Here is a 21,706-nt window from a genome sequence, read left to right as displayed (position 1 = left end):
AAGAAATGGGCAGAAGACATGAACAGACATTTTTCCAAAGAAGACATCCAAATGGCCAACAGACACATGAAAAAGTGTTCAACATTACTCGGCATCAGGGAAATCCAAATCAAAACCTCAGTGAGATACCACCTCACACCAGTCAGAATGGCTAAAATTAACAAGTCAGGAAATGACAGATGTTGGCGAGGATGCAGAGAAAGGGGAACCCTCCTACACTGTTGGTGGGAATGCAAGCTGCTACAGGCACTCTGGAAAACAGTATGGAGGTTCCTCAAAAAGTTGAAAATAGAGCTACCCTATGACTCAGCAATTGCACTACTGGATATTTACCCCAAAGATACATATGTAGTGATCTGAAGGGGTATGAGCACCCCAATGTTTATAGCAGCAATGTCCACAATAGCCAAACTATGGAAAGAGCCAAGATGTCCATCAACAGATGAATGGATAAAGAAGAGTGGTATATATATACAATAGAATATTATGCAGCCATCAAAAAAAATGAAATCTTGCCATTTGCAATGATGGGATGGAACTAGAGGGTATTATGCTAAGTGAAATAAGTCAGTTAGAGAAAGACAAGTATCATATGATCTCACTGATATGAGGAATTCTTAATTTCAGGAAACAAACTGAGAATTGTTAGAGTGGTGGGGGATGGGAGGGATGGGGTGTCTGGGTGATGGACATTGGGGAGGGTGTATGCTATGGTGAGCACTGTGAATTGTGTAAGACCGTTGAATAACAGACCTGTACCTCTGAAACAAATAATACTTTATATGTTAAAAAAAAAAGAAGAAGAAGAAGAAATAGTAGGAAGGGAAAAATGAAGGGAGGGTGGGAAATTGGAGGGGAAGAGGAACCATGAGAGACTATGGACTCTGAGAAACAAACTGAGGGTTTTAGAGGGAAGGGACATGGGGGGATGGGTTAGCCCAGTGATGGGTATTAAGGAGGGCACGTATTGAATGGAGCACTGGGTGTTATATGCAAACAATGAATCATGGAACACTACATCAAAAATTAATGATGTAATGTATGTTGACTAACATAACATAATAAAATAAAATTTTAAAAATAGATAACAAAAAAATTAAAAAATAAAATAAAAATAAGTTTCCAACAGTAAATATATCTTCCCTCAAGAATTTTACAAATGATTTCAGAGAATATAAAAATAAATTCACCTACAATGAAATAATGAGGAATACTTAGAAGTGGGGATTCATAGAATTATAGGATGGGGAATAACCCTTCAGGTAGTTCCTGAGGGAGAAGTTCTCAAATTTGGCTACACAACAGAATTGCCTGTATTTAAACAATATATATCCTATTATCTCCCTGGGGTCCCATGTGCAGGTTTTTAAAAATAGCATCCAAGTAATTTAAAGTGTCACCAAGATTGAGAACCTCTGTGCTAAAAAGAGGGGCTATTTTTTAGTGTTTTCATAGGGAATTTCTTCCGAGCATTTCTGGGGTAACTTATATGTTTCTTTGGAATCAGGAGAAAAATCAGTTGAGAAATGGAGAAAACAGGAAAAATTATGATAATTGTCTTGAAAGAATCAAAATGTAACAATCGGTGTAGAAACACAACTGGTTCAAAAGAATCTACTAATCAAGTGGAAAGTGGGAGCAGGAAACGGTGACAGGAGACTCAAAAGTTGAGGTTGACATTTTTGAGAACCCAAAAGGAATAGGAGGAGAGAAGTTCCTGATCTACTCCAGCAGTATTGTTCATGGCTATCACCATGTTATAAGTATATTTTCATAGCCCTGTTAACGACTAACAGTGAGTCATGCTTGCAAATAAAGTAAATATTAAGAAATTTATGTGCATAGTATAATTTAAATCCTATGAGTGATCTCCTAAGGAATAGCAAGTTGAGGAAGTAAAATAAATCCTTATGTTGGCAACTGGCACATGATGCTATGTAGTGAGTGATAGTCAGTTTGCTAGGATTCAGAATGTTACCTTATTTGGATACAACCCAGCATTCTTCACTGGTGTTTACCCATGTTTGAATATGTATTATAGGCTACAGTGCTTTGCAAATGCTACTAAATTTAAACTTATTTCATTTGTATTTGTAATAATTTATTTATATATCCATAAAGACAATGAAGAATGTTGGAAATATTTTAAGGATCATTTATGATTTGTAGAATTCCCAAGAATTCCAGTTGTTCATTGGCAAACCCCAAAGATTAATATCTGTCAGGAATTTAGAAACATCACACCTTTCCTTTATACTAAAAGTCATTGTAATACCAATTGTGGGTGAGTGTTTCAAAAAATCAAAAGTCTTCACACTTCTTTCAAATGAGAAGGATTTGTTGATGAATGAGGGCAGTGGGCTTTGGGAAGAGGTGTGTGTGTGTGTGTGTGTGTGTGTGTGTTGTGGGGGTGGGGGTTGTGCCGACGGAGCGCTGGTGTTGGACCAAGGAGGAAACAGCTGCACAACTGTCAGGAAAATGTCTACATGGGCGCAATCCCTAAAGAAGAAACTGAGGTAGGAAAACACAAATCCATCCTCCTGAATTCACAGAACTGAAAGAAAATATGTAGCAGCCATTAGCTCCTGGTGCTTCATTTAGTCAGCTTTTCTTTTTCCCACCATTTCTACAGCAAAGTAATCTCCAGTTCAAACCCCACAAGAGTGCCCTAACAAGAGTCCCTTTATCTGTTAAGAAAGAGGTGGCCATACTTATAGCAGAGAAATATCCATCTGTTCTTCAATGATGCTCCCTCTTCTCTATTGAGTTTGTAATTAACTTTTAATCAAAATTTTAATGAAATCTGAGATAGAGAATAAGAGTAGAGGTAATTAATATTTCATATTAAAAACATTAGTACAGAAAAGAAGTTGGTGAGTCTTATTTTCCTTTCTCAAGTACTGGCAATCATATAAACTACTGTGTTTATCTTGTCACCTGTCCATCAAGAATCTGAATGCTAAATACTACAATTAGTCACAGTAAACAACGTTAGACATTTGTTTAGTGTAATTGATTTACCCTTCTTTTATTATTCATATTTTGATAGTTCTGCTTCGTTTATCATAGTTCTGTGCTTTATGATAAACCACCTCAGTGGAGTACTAAGGAGTAGATGAGAACACACATTTGTTGAAAATGAAATATTCCATACTTTACTTAATACAATAACCCTATGAGGTTTGTATTATTATTCCCATTTTATGGATGAGAAAACAGATTCAGATGGACTTAATGACTTTGAAAAACAAATAAAGCTAATTATCTGTAAATCCAGAGCTGGAATTTAAACCTAGAGGTTTCTTACTGCAAAGCCCATATTCTTTCCATGGTACCACAACACCATTTTCCTACAGTTATTGTCAGAGAATTAATGAAAGATATTTCACTGTTTGTGATTATGGTATTACTAGAGTAGACAAATGCGCTCACATGCACTCTGTCTCTCTCTCTTTCTCTCTCTCTCTCTCCCTCCCACACACCCTCCCACACTGTCATATGCACACACCAAAAAATACATGAGTGAAAACAAAGTACAGGAAAAACAAAACATTCACATAACTGGTTCTGAGCCCCTGCTTGACATGTGCTCTAATGACATTTTTGTTCACTCTCAAATCAACCTAGGAAAAGATAAATGGACATTAGGCCCAGGGGACCATGCAAAGCAAGAAAGAGGGTGAGGGTCCCCCAATTTATACCTTCTGAAATCAGAGATGGAGGACTAGGGTGTGAGGTAATATCAGAGGTTTCCCAAAAATTTTGGCATATGTTAATACTGAAATCTTTTTGAATTTTCTCTACCAAAGCTGTGGATCTACCCAAAAGGTGCAAAAATTGGAAAATTTACTTCTCTGTTGCTATCCTGCCAAAATTGAATGTGATTATTAAACTTTGTGAGAGGGCAATTAGAATGGGTGAATGTGCAAAATTAAACTGTTAGTAAATAAGCCCTAAATATAAGTTGGTAAGGGACAATGAAATATAAATTTGCTGCAAATGAAACTTCTCCAGGTTATGACTATTATAGTCTCTTTCTAGGGACTGAAAAGGAAAACACATTCATATAGGTTCAATTATCCTTCACATTACTAGAAAAATACTGTAAGGTAGGTACTACAGCAACTTGCTAACTATGATAATGATATAATCAAAGCAAATGCTATTAAACAAAATGAAACATTATAAACTTGTAATTAGAGAAGCACATTTTAAATAATCCATAAAAGTTTTTAAAATGATAAAACTATTCTTATAGGACTTACAGCTCCATTTGTTCCTTTACCCCCTCTCCCCCCGCAAGCTGGCAAATTCATCTAGCTACTTATTTATTTATCAAAGTGTTTTAGTCAAGGGATCTACTCCATTGTCACCTTTCATTAAAGGTGGTCTTGAGCCGAGCACAACAGAAGGAGGTCGTCATTGTGCTGCAGAGCTCGCCTGCAATTAGACACTCACTAAAATGAAATGATTCTGTCACTGATTCAATTGATTTTTACAGTTAAATAGACTCTACTTAAACTAGTCAAACTGATGGGCCCATGTTATTCTGCCTTATTCAGCATTAGTAAGTCTGTGTTTGCATTCCAGATTTTTCATTTAGCTGCTTTTAAACATTTTTTTAAAAATTTCTGATTAATTTTTTCTATATCCAGAGCAATTATATATTTTCAAAGTACTCTATAAAGAAGGCTCAACCATTTTTTACTGGCTCCTCTGAAAGTGGGTCAACACTATCCTTTTATTTCCAAGTGGAAAAGAGAGCACATGAAGTTTAAGTGAATTGAACAAGATCCAATCGTAAGAATAATTTATGAGTGGATGTTTTTAAATTCCTGGGTGCTCTCAAAGAGTTTAAAAGAAAGCCATGTGTGAAATGAAGCTATTTGATTATTCCTTTAATGAGTATGGTTAGCATGATGTCTCAGAACCAAGAAGTTGAAGATGGTCAGATAAATGAAAATGTGAAAAATTATAGGATTAACAATCAAATCAACTTTCAGCAACTACAAAGACCAAAACCAAAATGCAGTTCCTACCACACAGCCATGGTTTGATTTAGGAGCCACATACTCACATGGCTGCCATGTATGTATTTACTCATTAGAAAGTTTTGTAAGTCAGTGCATAGAACACATTATATATAACTTACATCAATCTATTGATATTGTCAGCTTTAGCACATAGAACCCAGGATTATTTTTTGAAATTATTTTTATTGCCAGGAATCATTAATAAAATAGTATACAGTAAAGGACCTCACAGAAGCAGTGGCTCACCCATCTAAATATGGACTCCATATTTCAGCACAATCTTCATTATACATCTCAGAGAAGTCTTGTTGAGGACATCCTGTAAGTCAAACACCCTCTTAAACCAAACCAGCCCCAATTCTTCTGTAAGCAATTAAAGGCAACAGAAAGCTATTTAAATTATTGAGGAGGAGTTTTGAACTACTCTAATCCAGGCACTGTTCAGCAATTCTTTAGCTCAAGTTAAAACAAGCATAGACATTGGAAAGACAAGGAAAAAACAAATGAAGGTCACATAAGAAAAAACAATTACAAGTTTTTTAGATTATTCATTCATCTATTTTGTAGTAAGCACAGACTAGGTGCCAGAGATACCATGGAGAGAGACAACAGGTTGGTCTTACCTTGCTGGGGTTTACCATTGAATGTCAGAGAAATATTCCTTAATTCCATTTAATTGTTTTTGAAATTAGGAATAGACAACAATATGTAACAAAGGCAAAATTTCACTTGTGAGTCATCAGGTGCTGAGACTCTGAATCCAGTCAGTATGACCTCTGGCAAGTTACTTAACTTCTATATGCCCAGGATCCTCACAGTAAAATGGGAGAAATAATTGCACCTATCTTAAAGGATTATTGTGAGATTAAATGAGTTAATCAATGTAAAACACACACACACACACAAAACACAATGTAGAACTATGTGTGGCATATAGTAGGACTAAATAAATGTTAGCAATATGCTAACATTTATTTAGCCCTTCTCTCCACAGCCCTCTTCTTGGTTTCAGGTTTGGTATGTTGGATTTTGCTAGGGGTTCTCATGGTGGTCTTTGTATAGATAAAATTGTTATTTCCTGGGTAGCTTGAGCTCATTTTAAGTTTTAAAGTTTTCTTTTATTTCTAAAAATCTTGACACAGAGACACTCAAGTAGACTAAAAATCAAGCTATGAAAGTTATATTTTATCAATATATTAGATGAACTTCTCAATCAGTCTTAATGGGAGCATGATTCCCTAAATTGGGATACAGTCACTCAATAAATTCAGAAAGTCATATTTTTGATGAAAGCCACATTTTCTTAGAAGGGAGCCCATTCACAAAGGACTTGAAAAGACATTATTCCAATTAGCAATAATCGCGCCTCGGATAAACCTCATTGGCTACGAAACTGTCACTGCGCAAAGCTAAGACATTATTCCAAAGAAGATACACAAACGGCCAACAGGTACATGAAAAAGTTGCTCAACATCACTAATCATCAGAGAAAGAAGTGCAAATCAAAACCAAAATGAGATATCACTTCACATCTGTTAGAATGATAATTATCAAATGACAAGAGATAACAAGTGCTGGCAAGGTTGTGAAGAAAGGGGAACCCCTGTGCTCTCTTGGCGGAAATGTAAATTGGTGTAGCCACTATGGGAAAGAATATGGAGGTTCCTCAAAAAAAAATAAAAATTAGAATTACCATATGATCCAGCAACCCCACGTCTAGGTATATAGCCAAAGGAAATGAAATTATTAACTCAAAAAGAAATCTGCACCCCCATATTCATTGCAGCATTATTCATAATAGCTATGACATGAAAACAATCTAAGTGTACATCAGTGGATGAATTTTATATGTAGATATAGATATAGAGATAGATATAATCATATATAATGAAATATTATTCAACAATAAAAAAGAAGAAAATCTTGCCATTTACAACAGCATGGGTGAACTTAGAGAGTATTATGTAAAGTAAGATAAAGACAATTACTATATGATCTCACTTGTATGTGGAACCCAAAACACACACTCAGACTTATAAAATCAAATTCATAGAAACAGAAGTTAGATTTGGTGGTTGCCAGTGGCAGTGGGTTGAGGGTGGGGAAATGGGTGAAGATGGTCAAAGGGTACAAACTTCCAGTTATAAGATGAGTAAGTTCTGGGGATCTAATATACAGCATGGTGACTATAGTTAAAAATACTGTATTATATACTTAAAAGTTGCTAATAGATCTTAAATAGAACTTTAAAAGTTCTTACCATACAAACAAAATAATGGTAACTATGTGGAGTGATGGATATGTTAACTAACCTTATTGTGGTAAACAGCTCACAATATATATGTATATCATATCATCATGTTGCACACTTTAAACTTATGCAATGTTATATGTCAATTATATCTCATGAAAGCTGGAGGAGGAAAGAAAATAAGAAAGGGGAACATTCATATACAATAGGGGAGAAATAATAACTTGAGCATCTGGCAGTCCTTGCATCATACTGTTTGTGATAAAGCTTTATCACAAGTACCAAACTCACCACCATCTGCCCATGAAAGTCAGTGGATTCTGGCTGCACACACAAAAGCAGAGGATGGCCAGCCACATCAGGGCTAATCTATTATTGACATATGGAAGATGTATGAATGCAGCCCCCTGATGATCAAGAAGGAAGCAGGAGCTGGAAGACTTCCAAAAGCAAACAGCTTTCCTTTTCTCTGCAGGCATATAAGCAAAATAAATTACTCCTGAGATGGTGATTAATGTTTTATATTTGTCTACTTCTCCTTCCAATAAAATTAACATACATCTAGTTACTTATGAGACTGAGTTCTTACTGCCTTCTCCAAGGCTAGTTCACTATTTATGAGTGTGGTTAGTTGTTGTGCTTTTTACATCTTTTTAATGGCCTTGATAATGGTGAAGACATTAGAAGTTATTGTGTTTCCTCCATTTACTGGTCTTTATCGTAGACTCCCCTGGGGTGGGGTGTGTGGTGATTTGACAAACAGACCCATTCTGGTGCTTCCCATTCTGTTCTCTTCCAATGGCTGGTAGGGGTGTGGTCCTTACTGCTTCTAACAGAGCAGGTCCACGTGAACTGTGCTATTCTCCCCTGACATGTCGATCTGGAGCTGAACTTGTATGAGATCTAGTGTAGAGTCTCAGTGGCTATTCTGCCTCACACCTTTATGTAGCTTCTAACACTCTCATTTCACCTACTTTCACTGAATATTTAATCAGGATTGGATTTTGTTTGCATATTTCCAATATCAAAATGGTGATGTATAGATGTTCTCAATGCTAAAAAGTGGTCATGAGCCTTATTCCTTGTTCTCTGTCTGGAGTGTGTGAGGTAATGATGTAAATAATGTGAAAAATGATGTAAAAATACAAGTCTGGCTAAGTCCCAGGTCCTTTCCTCCTTATCTCAGTGATCTAGTCATGATCTTTAATCTCTCTAAATCTTGGTTTCTTCATCTGTAAAATAATTATCTGCCTTATAGTGTGGTTCTGGGATGAACCAAGTTCATACAGACAAAATACCTAATACATGCTAAACACTTGACAAATGGTAGCCACCATTAAATATTTTTAATTTCACAACTCCTAATATATCAATACATTGACAAATTCCATACAATTAATTTTATAACTCCTAATATATTGATAAATTAGAAAACCCTATAACTTTAATTCATTATGCTAAATATATGATATATGAATTCATTATATATTTTCTCAACAGTCACCTAATTTAGACAAAACTTAGTTAAGATTGCATTTACCTGAATGGGCTTTTAGAAGATAATGTAGTAGATATAATGTAGAAGAGAATAGAAACAGTTCATAATAGAACATAATTTGCAGATATATCTAGGTATTATCAACACATGAGTCCCACAAATCCTCAGTTTTATAAAATCCAACCATGACTTAGAACTAATTATGGTGCCAATATATGCATAGCCATTATAAGGAGAGGATCAAGCTTCTAATTTCATGTTAATTCTAATATGAGTTTGCTTCTATATCAACTTAAGACATATTTTTATAATATTAGGTACCAGATTTCAATAATATTAGGTTTTACAAATTTTCCTATCTTTATCCTTCTGTAATATTGAGATTTACATAAGATATTATAAACAAATAACATAAATAAATATAATTATTATATATGTGTATAACATATACATAATAATTTGGGCAAATTGAAACATATTGCAGACTCTGTCAATCTAATACATGCACCTGAGAATTTTCATTAATCTTTTGAAATTGTGAAAAATAATATTCTTTGTACAAAAGAATGAAGCATTCAGGAGGTTGATATTCCAAACCCTTCTTCCAGCATATTCTCAGGGCGTCTTGAATAGGAGACTGCTGTATTCCTCCAGATAGCTTTCTTTTTGGGATATCTTTCCTCCAACTTATGCAGCAACTTAGTCAGCTAAAAATGTAAGACTATGGACTTGAATTTAAAGAATGACAGCTTAGTAACAAGACAGTCTGAGATGATACTCAGGAAGATGAACAATTCTCCTGTTTCATTTATCTGTTTGTTTTCTTTTGTTTTGTTTGCTTTGAGTACTGTTGACACACAGTGTTACATTAGTTTCAGGTGTACAACATACTGATTTGATGAGTCTCCACGTTATGCTGTGCTCATCACAAGTGTAGCTACCTTCTGTCACCATACAATGCTATTACAGTGCCATTGACATATTCCCTATGCTATACCTTTTATTCTCGTGACTTACTCATTCTATAACTGGAAGCCTTTATCTCTCATTCCCCTTCACTGATTTTGCTCATCTCCCACCTCCTTCCCATTTGACAACCATCAGTTTGTTCTCTGACTCTGCTTTTTGTTTGTTTATTCATTTGTTTTGTTTTTTAGATTCCACATGTAAGTGAAATCACATGCATTTGTCTTTTTCTATCTAACTTATTTCATTTAACATAATACCCTCTAGGTCCATCCACATTGTCAAAAATACCAAGATCTTTTTATGGCTGAATAATATTCCATCATATATATGCATACACATACATACACACATCACATCTTTATCCATTCATCTTTATCCATTCAGCTACAACTGTCAAGATATGGAAGCAAATCCAGTGTCTAGTTCTCCTGTTTTGAATAAAGGCTAAAGATCCTTCTGAATCAAATTTAATTCCAAGAATAGTACAAGGCCTTGCCTACCAAGTAACTACACATCTCTGACTTTGGTGAAGAATGGTAGCCATTGATACTCAGACAGTGGGCAATATCAGAGATGGGTGACTTGGTGAAATCATAGATGTATGGATTAAGGGGAGGACAAAACAACAGTGGGAGGGAAGAGCAAAGTGGGCTTTCTCAATGATTCTATTCTGTGATAAATTTCAAAAAAAGATTGTCTCTATATCAGTAGTACATTAAAATTGCTATGAAATATGATTGGTGTTTCAGCATATGAAGCAAGATATGTTCTCATATCTAAGGCCTAATTGGCATGGTATAGTTGTTTACTTAAAATAAGACAGTCAAGTAAGAAATGGTGATAGTGGAACCTGACATAAAACCCACAGAACTGGACAGGCATGGAAACAAACTTTGAAAATGGCAGAGTCTGGAAAGGCAAGATACAGTGGCCAAGGGATCATGCAGTCTCAAGCATGACGGGGTAATTAACAAGCTTTCAATTTCTAAGGAGTATGAAATGTGCCAAGAGGTAGGTGAAAACAGCAATGAGAGAATCCAGGTGGTAGTGATACTCTAAAACCAACATTGACAATAGGCATCAGGGTGGGTTGCTAGATGTTAAGAGCTGGCCTCCATCCCTAGGAAGGAAGTGAGGCTCCCGGGCTTAAATGGATCTTTGGGGAAGATTCAGGATTTTAGTGTAAAACATGAAATGGCAACATACAGAAGCCAAGTTTTATAAATGGAAGCACAAAACGTGATCCTGGCTTCCCAAAATCAGGTGTAACAGACCTATTCTCTGTCAGAGGGAACCGTGATATAAGAGCTATGTGAAAGTACCAGTAATCAGAAAAAGGACAAATGTTGCAGATGAGTCTCCCAGCAAGAATGGTTCAATGACTGTATCCTCAGTCAGAAGATAAGGAGGTGAGTCACAGCAAAGTCTCAGCCAAAGAATGGAGCTTCTTAAATTCTTTCCTAATTGCAACATGCTTATCAAGGAATCAGGATATGGCCTATCTGGGAAGATAGGTATGGTATCTAGGGTTTGGGCAATCTGAGGAAATGGTGTAAATAATAGATCCGAACTCTATAAGTGGCAAGATCCAGTGAGTTCACCAGTGGAGAAGCTAGGCAAGCAGAGACTGAAGGATTGAGATGTGAGTAAATATAAAGAGTGTGACAACTACATAGAGTGTATGCAGGTACAGTGAGGAATATACTACATAAGCTGAGAATATTGGATAGAATAGCGTGTTCATGCAAGTTGGGAGGAGAAAACCCAAAGGAAACGGAGTCCCTGAAAATAAACAGAGCTTCAGTGGTTCTCAAAATAAGTCAAGGCAGACCTCTGAGATGGGGATGGATATGGCATGAACACATTCTCAAAAATTTGCTTAAGAGCTATGGCATGCAAATATTGCCCCTTCCCTTCCAGGAGTGTTTACTAATTCTCCAAAGCCTGCTTCTTGGTAAACTCTGGCTATCACCTCCCCGACTTACAGTGAACTTAGAGTTTTACCATATTCTCAGGGTCTCCTTGGTATGAGTGAGTGTGTGTGTGTGTGTGTGTGTGTGTGTGTGTGTATAAAACTGGAGAGAGAAGCAGAGAAAGGCTGGGTAAATTGAAAACTGCCATTGTATGTAGCATTATATTTTCCATAATTTTTGACACTATGTTAATCCTATTTATAGAAGTTATCTTGTGTATTGATGGTTTTATGTCAATATTAATGATCAGAGCAGCAAAACCATGCTTGAGGGTGGAGCCTGAAAGACTGCGATGAAATCAAAGTGGGCACCACCACAGAAGCATTTCGGAAGGAAGAGAACTTCATTGTATTTCAATGGAGTGCTTATCTTATTTGCCTCTTCTAATTAAAGCACTGAGAAAGAAGAGCAATTTTTTTTCCAAATTGCTGAGCCCTCATAACCAATAATACCATACTAACCATCATTTGAGAAGATGGAAAAACATTTAAAATTCAGTGCTTTTTTTTCTAGCTTATATTTTTCTTTGTCCCATGGTGTCTTTATTTTTATCTATACTGACATTTATCTTTGATATATTATGTCCTTCCTTTATAATAAAAATATTATGGGTTTTATCAATAATACTAATGTGCTATTGGCCATCAAGAGATTATTCAAGTTCTTACAGAGACTATTTTTTCTTTAGAATATATGGTGTGTCACTGAAAAATGCTTAAAATAATAGATTTGTGAAAATGTAACAAAGAGGAGACCAAGTAAAGTTTAGAAATGGAAAAGTTTATTTATTTTAAGGTGAAATGTGAAGAGAGATAAGAAAAACAATTATTGCAGTGATGATCTACAAGAAAGTGCTATGTTCTTCTAATTTAAAGCAAATAAATATACATTTAGTCATAAGTGTAATCTGGAATGAGAAGAGGATATTAGGAGAGCAACTGCAGTTAATGCTATACATTTTTTCTAAAGAAATTAGAAAAAGTTTGAAATGCATGCTAACATATATCCAGTCTACATAACAGAAACTAGATCAGAATCCTATATTTCCTGGAACTGTAGGTAAAGTCTCCAATAACACATTCAGAGAAGAGAATTAAAATGAAATATACCAGGAAAGGAATATAGGAACTTAATTCACACTAAAGTGTAAAGATAATAACTGAATGAAGGAGCTTAAAGGAATAATGAAAGCAGAAGCCCTACTGAAAGCAAGAGAAGGAAGAATTTTTTGTAAAGGCAAATTCACCTATTTTATCATTTTGCCCTGTGTGGCCCAGATGACCTGAAACTCAGGGACCTTGAGGAGCAATTTGCAATAAGGGTGAACACAATTGGCCATGATTGGGTTTCTTAAATGCAAATGAGTAATGTTATTTCTGCCCACATATTTATTATTCATTGTCACTTAACCATGACAAGTATAAAATCTATTTCTGACCTGAAAATATATTTTGTTGGGAGCCTGCGTGGCTCAGTCGTTAAGCATCTGCCTTCGGCTCAGGTCATGATCCCAGGGTCCTGGAATCGAGTGCCATATCAGGCTCCCTGCTCAGCGGGAAGCCTGCTTCTCCCTCTCCCGCTCTCCCTGCTTGTGTTCCCATTCTCACTATCTCTCTCTGTCAGATAAGTAAAAATCTTAAAAAAAAGAAAATATATTTTGTTTATTTTTTAGTAAAGACCTCTCACTGTAAAATTCCTAATAGGAAGTCTAGCAGAAGTAATTACTAGGCTCAAACTTACAGCCATACTGAGCTTGAATACACAGCAATTGTATTTTTGTAAGCAATTTAATGTCAAGAAAAGTTTATGATGGCTTCTCAAAGCAATGTACATTAGAATTGCCCCATGGGCACAAGGGTAAATTAGGTTGAATAGGGAAATTAGTGGAAAAATAGAACACAAGTAAATATGGGAAATCTGACTTGTAAAAGTATTAATCTTATTTTCCATGATGCATGGCAACGATTTTACTTGTTGAAATAATTGGCCAAGGACTCTGTAAGATGATAGATTTTATTTAAAACTAACAAATAGTTTCCATTATACGGAATTTTGTAATTGTTCCCTTTTTGATGGCATACACAAGCAACAAAATCATAGGCCTTCATTTCTTTAGATAACCCTCACAAATTATTTCACTTGAGCCTCTTGCTGCAAAAGACTTACATAGAATTAGCTAGCAATATGTCACAGATTCTACCCGATCATTTTACCAGTGGGTGTTGACTGGGATGATGCCTGGGTTGCTGTATCCTTTAGAAAAAGATTATACCATGACAAGCATGTGTGAGATTTAGATTATTCTGACTTTTGGCTACAAGCATAGTAATCTAGCTTAGCTGTGTTCATACTCAGTTCAGCCAGACAATTTCTTAGGAGGCACTAAGTAAGGATTCTGAGTTCTCTGCTAACTGTGGGTTGTACAAATCTTGAGGATATTAGGAGACTCTAGTTATTCAAGCTTATTGATACTTGTTTCTAATGGAAGTTATGCCTCTTGATCAAAAAGGAGAAATTAGGTTAGGCCACCAAAGAATGGTCCTCCAGTGATATCTAAGTCCCCCATTCAGAGGAAATGTCTCACTGTCCCTGAGGAGCTTATATGCAATATGCTGGTAAGCGGATGAACAAGGACAATTATATTAGCAGTGTCAACTCAGGTCAAGTCTTCTGACATAAAGAGTATTTGAAAAAATAATAGCTATGTTTATGAAACTAGACAACCTCCTTTCCATCTTTAATTCTCAGCTTCCTTATCTGGAAAATCCAAATAATGGTAGAACTATTGTAAGACATAGAAAGATTCCAATCAATGGTAGTTACATATATGAGAACTAATACAAATATAACACAGATAGCGGCAAAAGGAAAAAAGATTTAGGTAAAATTTTACTAGGCAATAAAAAGTACAAATCTAAAGACAATAATACCAATAAAATATAGAACTAGTTAAGGAGAATTGAAAAAGTCTGAAATGCATGTTTCCATGTTAGAATGAAATTTTTTCACCTCTAATCTCTAGCCCAGGCTCACAAGGATATGTTAGGGTGGAAGGTACGTGGTAATGTAAAACTAAATGGCATAAACTTGTGTGACAGAGCCAAGGACAAAATCAGAACGATGTATCACTCATCTGTTTCTCCAACTGTAAGAATATAAGTCAATTAATCACTCGACAAATATTTAATGACTACCCACTGTGTGTTCAGCAGTGCAAATTAGTATATCAGTACCTGCTCTAATTTTAACTCATATTCTATTGGGAGATAAATAAGATTCTCTTTCTGCTGAATTTGGATGAATTTTTATAGTTATAACTACAGAAAGAATGAAACCATAAGTTCTCTTCTTCAACCCACATCTGATGTGATTTAACATATGTGTTGTCTCTTTCATTTGAAATCCCAGTGTTACATAGTGTGCCTTAATAACATATGGCTAGTAGAGTGCATCTATGTTTCAGTAATCTATTCAATAAAGAAAAGTCCATTTACGGCTCAAAGATAAATCTAACACTGGACTGCAGTGTGTCAGTTTTTAGCTTTGCTGTGACAAATACTCTTTATTGTGAAAAGGAAAGAAAATCTAAAAAAAAAATCTCTTGCTGAATTATAAATGAGAATAATTCATTCCCAATTATTTCCTTTCTGAATATAGTGGCTTATGGGAAGAACAAAAAGTATCCACCTGGCTTACATTAGCTATTGATAAAATTAAATAGATCCATTTCACAGTAGATTTTCCCACGATACTGGTTGAGGGACAATACAAATCTTCCTGCTAAGTGGTCACCAAGATTGTAAGATTGAAAAAGAAGAAAAAATATCTACAACATGAAATAATATTTCTTAAAATGTAAAAGTTGAAACAAATTTCTAAAAAAGTTATGGAAACAAAGAAAAAATGGAGAATATAGTGTTTTGTTAAGCAAAAGCAAAAATTACCAGTTGGTTATTTTAATGGTTATTTTAATGGATATTGCTAATGGTTATTTTAATGGACATTGCTAATGGACAGAAATTAAGACAGGTTAGAAAAAGAAAAAAAGTCTCCTTTGCAGATTTAAAGCACACCTCAGTTAACTAAAAGTGAGATGAAAGGAGAAAAGAATTTCAGAATTGATCTTATGACAAATGTTTAAATTTAACACCTTACCCTTCCTTGAACTTATTTACCTATATTTAAACCAACTTTCTCCAACTGGAATAAAGCTGCATACTGAGAGAATTTACAGAAGATTCAAACCCAAAACATATTTTTCCATTAGAAATACTTGGCAAAAAGTAAGGACAAGGTAGGATTTTTTTGACCACTATAAAATATAGAACTCAGGTTAGATTAAACTTCAACCCAGGCTAAATCTAGAGAAATATAATAAAGTAGACAAATAAACCAGACATCCAACTTAGCTAACTCTCTCACCATCTACAAGTCTTTATTTCTAATTCACCTTCACTGCAAGGCCAATGGTGACCACCCAATTTAATGCTATAATTTGCCTGCCCCCTGGCATTTCAATAACTTTATCTGATGTTCTCCATTTTCTTTCTTCCATAGCATTTGAGAATTAAGGCCATCTGCATCCACAGAGATTTACCTATCAGAACTGAAACCTGAAGCCCCAATATGAACATGACACAGGACATTTTTGTCCCAGAAGATAAGACTCTAATCCAATAAACAGCTTCAGTCTTTGCTTCAGGAAATGCAAACTGACTAAACCCGACAGTACTCATCTGGGCAATTATCTCTCCTATCAGGCAATAGACTGTTCACACTTATCATACAACAGTTTACTTTTCAAGAATCCTTCCACTGATCCTATTATATTACAAACTCTGTCCAATCCCAGTGGATTTTCCACCTTGAAAGACACATCTTAAACCACTTGATTCCAGGCCCCAAACATGATAAACCGCCTTTACGGATCTGTCACATTTGAGACACTACTACCTCTGTCAAGGTAGTGTTCTCCCTTACTACAGTAGATCAGATAAACTTTATTTTGCTTAATCAACAGATTTTTCTGGTAGTCAAGAGTCAACACATTTATCACTTTCAGAATCCTGTGTACTACTTACTTTTCATGTTTATTGCTTCTTTTAGGTCTCCTCCAACTAGAAAGTGAGTTCTATGAAGGCAGGGATCTTTGTTTTGTTCACTGACATCTTCCAAATATCTAAAACAGTGTCTGCAAATTAGAAGGTACTTGACACATGTTTGCTGCCTAAATGAATAAAAGAATGAATCATTGAATGATGACATACAGAATATTCCACCAAATAGCAGAAGAATTCTCATTCTTCTCAAGCACACACAGAACATGCTCCAGGATAGATCACATGTTAGGTCAAAAAACAAGTCTTAACACATTTAAGAAGACTGAAATCAAACCAAGAATCTTTCCAACCACAGTGGAATGAAACTAAAAATCAATAGCAGAAGAAAAACTGGAAAATTCACACACGTGTGGAATTAAACAACATAATCTTAAATAACCAATGGGTAAAAGAGGAAGTAAAAGAGGAATTAGAAAACATCTTGAGACAAATGGAAACAAAAACATAACTTATCAAAACTTATGTGATGCAGTAAAAGCAATACTAAGAGGGAAGCTTATAGTCATAAGTGTCTATGTTAATTAAGAAGAAAGATCTCAAAATAAAAAACAACTTAACTTTATACCTCAAGGAACCATAAAAAGAACAAACTAAGCCCAAAGTTATCAGAAGGAAAAGAATAATAAAGATTTGAGCAGAAATAAATGAAATATAGAATAGAAAACAAGAAAAATTTGACAAAATGAAGAGGTGGTATTTTGAGAATATAAACAAAATTGACAAGCTGGACTTACTAAAAAAAAAAGAGAAGACTAAAATAAGTAAAATCAGAAGTGAAAAAGGAGACATTACAACTGATGTCACAGAAATAAAAAGGATCATAAAAGACTAGTATGAAAAACTGTACCCCAACAAACAGGATAATGTAGAAGAAATGGATAAATTCCTAGACATACAATCTACCAACACTGAATCATGAAGAAACTGAAAGTCTGAACAGATCGATAACTAATAAGGAAACTGAATCAGTAATTTAAAAATTCCCAACAGAGAAAAGCCCAGGACCAGATGATTTCACTGGTGAATTCTATCAAACATTTAAACAATGAATCATGGAAGACTACATCAAAAACTAATGATGTAATGTATGGTGATTAACATAACATAATAATAAAAAATAAATAAAATAAAGTAAAAATAAATAAAGAAAGAAGAATTGATACCCATCTTTCTCAAACTCTTACAAAAAAAAAAATTGAAGAGAAGGAAACACTTCCAAATTCATTTTATGAAACCAACATTGTCCTGCTACCAAAGCCAGACAAAGACAGGACACCACAAGAAAACTACAGGCCAATATCCCTGATGAACATAGATGTAAAAACCCTCAATAAAATACTGGCAAACTGAATTCAATAGCATGTTAAAAAGATCATATACCATGACCAGGTGATATTTATCCTTGCAAAGGATGGTTCAACATTCAAAAAATCAATTAATATGATAGCCCATATTAATAGAATGAAGGAAAAAATTACATGATCCTGTCTCAATAGATATAGAAAGTGACAAAATTCAATACCCTTTCATGATAAAACCTCTCAACAAACTAAGGAAAGAAGAAAATTAACCTTGACATAACAAAGGCCATATTTGGAAATCCCATGGCTAATATCATACTCAAGAGTGAAAACTTAAAGCTTTTCCTCCAAGATCAGAAACTAGTCAAGGATGTCCACTCTTGCCACTTCTAGTATAGTACTTGAAGTCTTAGCCACAGCATTAGTCAAGAAACAGAAATAAAAGCTGTCAAAACTGGAAAGAAAGAAGTAAAATTGTCTCTGTTTGTAGATGACATGCTCTTATATGTAGAAACGTCTAAAAACTTCATAAAAAATCTTTTGGAATAAATGGATTTAATAAAGCTAGAGGATACAGCAACATATGAAAAATAGGAACTACCTGAAAAGGAAATTAAGGAAACAATCCCATGTACAATAGCATCAAAAAGAAAATACTTAGTAATAAATTTAACTAAGGAGGTGAAAGAAAACTACAAAATATTGGTAACATAATTAAAGATACAGATAAATGGAAACATAAATGTGTTCATGAATTAGAAGACTTAATATTATTGGGGGCCTGAGTGGCTCAGTCGGTTAAGCCTCTGCCTTCAGCTCAGGTCGTGATCCCAGGGTCCTGGGATTGAGCCCCGCAACGGGCTCCCTGCTCAGTGGGGAGCCTCCTTCTCTCTCTCCCTCTGCCCCTGCTTGTGTTCTTTCTCTCTCTCAAATAAATAAATAAAATCTTAAAAAAAAAAGACTTAATATTGTTAAAATTTCTACTCTGTCCAAAGTAATCTAGAGATGAAATTCCTATCAAATTCCAAACGGCATTTTTTACAGAAATGGAAGACAATTCTAAAATTCGTTATGAATTCACAAAGGATCCTGAATAACTAAAAAATCTTGAGAAAGAACAAAATTGGAGTCATCACACTTTGTGATTTCAAAATATATTGCAAAGCTACAGTAATTAAAACAGTATAGTACTGGCCAAAAGATAGACATATAAACCAATGGAACAGAATAGAGAGCCCAAAAATAAATCCATGCATATACAGTTAAATGATCTTCAACAAGGGTGCCAAAAATACACAATAGAGATAGTCTCATCAACACATGATGTTAGGAAAACTGGATATTCACATGTGAAAGAATAAAACTGGACTTTTATCTTATACCATGTATAAAAATTAACTCCAAATGGATTACATTTCAATAAGACCTGAACTCGTAAAACCCCTAGAAGAAAACAGGAGAAAAGCTTCATGACATTGGTCTTGACAGTGGTTTCATGGATATGACACCAAAAGTTCAAGCAACAAAAGAAAAAAATAGACAATTGGGACTAAAAAGCTTCTGCACAGGAAAAAAAAAAAAAAAATCCACCAGGGTGAGAAGGCAATCTATTGAATAGGAGAAAATATTTGCAGATCATATATCTCATAAAGGATTAATTTCCAAAATATACGAGGAATTTTTACAACTCAATAGCAAAATAAAACAACAAAAACTAAAAACCTGATTTTTTTTGATCAGCAAAGGCCTTGAATAGATTCCTCCAAAGAAGACAAATAGGTATATGAAAAGATATTCAACATCACTAATCATCAGGGAATTACAAATCAAAACCACAATGAGATACCATCTCACACCCGTCAGGATGATCAAAAAGACAGTAAGTGTTGGCAAGGATGTGAAGATATTGGACCCCTCACATGCTATAGGTCATAATGTAAAATGGTGCAACCATTATGGAAATAGTAAGGACATCTCTTTACAAATTAAAAATAGAACTACCATATGATCCAGCAATCTCACTTCTGGGTATTTATCCAAAAGTATTAAAATCAGGATGTCAAAGAGATATTAGTACTCCCGTATTCATTGCAGCACTATTCACAGTAGTCAAGATGTGGAAACAACCTAAATGTCCATCAACAGATGAATGGAGAAAGAAAATGTGGTATTCACATGCAATGGAAAATTATTCAGCCTCAAAAAAGAAAAAAGTTCTGCAATATGTGACAACATGGATGAAACTTGAGTATATTATGCTAAGTGAAATTAGCCATTTCCAGAAGGACAAATACCGAATAACTCCACTTATATGAAGTACCTAAAATAGTCATGGTAACAGAGAGTGTAATGCTGGTTACAAGGAGCTGGGGGAGAAAAATAGGGAGTTGCTGTTCAATGGGTATAAAGTTTCAGTTATGCAAGGTAAATAAGCTCTAGAGATCTGGTGTACAACATCATGCCTATAGTTAATAATATATTGTACATTTAAACATTTATTAAGAAAGTAGATCTTGTGTTTAATATTAAATTAAGAATTTAATATTAAATTAAGAATTTAAAAAACTTACTTTAATTTTTAAAAAGATTGGATGAATAGATTGCCCACTTATTGCACTGTGCTTAGGGAAATGTGCAAAATACATAGAAGATACTGCCCTTGACTTGTAAAACTTACCATCTATTTATAATAGCAACTTGGACAGTGCTTAAATGGGTACCAGGTACTATTCTAAATATACCAACGTATGTCAAATCATTTAAAATTCATAACGACTCTATAAGGAGAGTGATATGAAAAATATTTATTAACAGGTACAACATGGGCACTGACCTGTGAGGACAGATAGGGAACATAGTGCTCGGTGGGCATCCTGGAGGCCCTCAACTGAGCAAACACTCCCTTACAGAATCAGGGGAGATCAAAGCTGCACTAAGGCAGTGGAGGAAGGGGAGGCATCCTGGGGGCCCGAGGCTGCAGCTAATTATCAATCAAGGTGTTTTGACAAATGGTACACAGGTATAAATGTCAGCTGAATAACAGCCCATGAGATTGGTCATTATTATCCCTATCTCACAGATGAAGAAATGAGGCCCCAGAGTGTTGAATGACTTGCACACAGCCATCAGGTGGAGGAGGTAACACTTGAATTTAGGCAGTCTGACACTAGATGTATTCCAATTGCTGTGCTATACTGCCTCATATTTACAAAGAAAATAATTAGCTTTAAAAGCAATGAATGGTTATCCAGCAAATAATAGATTCCAGGCACCTTTCAAGACAAGATGTAGAGGGATTCAAACATAAATTAAGTAAAATTTCAGAAAAGGTAATGGTTTTAGCAAGAAGTACTATGAGTCAGGCAAGATTTATCTTCAATAACCAAAGGTGAAAATTTACTGTTGGCACATATTATCTGAATAATTGCTCCAATTTTCCATTATGTTGTATCAAGACAGTGGTTTGGAAACAAGAATTTGTGAAGTTTCCAGTAACAACCCCAGGGATGCAGCAGCAATGTTTCCAACTGCACGTTGGCCAACTCTCTTTTCACTTTGGAA

The 21,706-nt window shown here is 35.0% G+C and overlaps 1 non-coding gene across 1 annotated transcript; it reads right to left on the bottom strand.

The window, feature by feature from the left end:
* Positions 1-6,308: 6,308 nt before the first annotated feature.
* LOC118017446 lies at positions 6,309-6,444 on the bottom strand. Its single transcript, XR_004681150.1, has one exon. It is a non-coding gene; the product is annotated as a U4 spliceosomal RNA (small nuclear RNA).
* Positions 6,445-21,706: the final 15,262 nt, after the last annotated feature.

The sequence above is a fragment of the Mirounga leonina genome, unplaced genomic scaffold (assembly GCF_011800145.1).
Source record: "Mirounga leonina isolate KUSES-001 unplaced genomic scaffold, KU_Mleo_1.0 Mir_169, whole genome shotgun sequence".
In the NCBI taxonomy this organism is placed as follows: domain Eukaryota; kingdom Metazoa; phylum Chordata; class Mammalia; order Carnivora; family Phocidae; genus Mirounga; species Mirounga leonina.
This window is presented reverse-complemented; position numbering and strand designations above follow the sequence as displayed.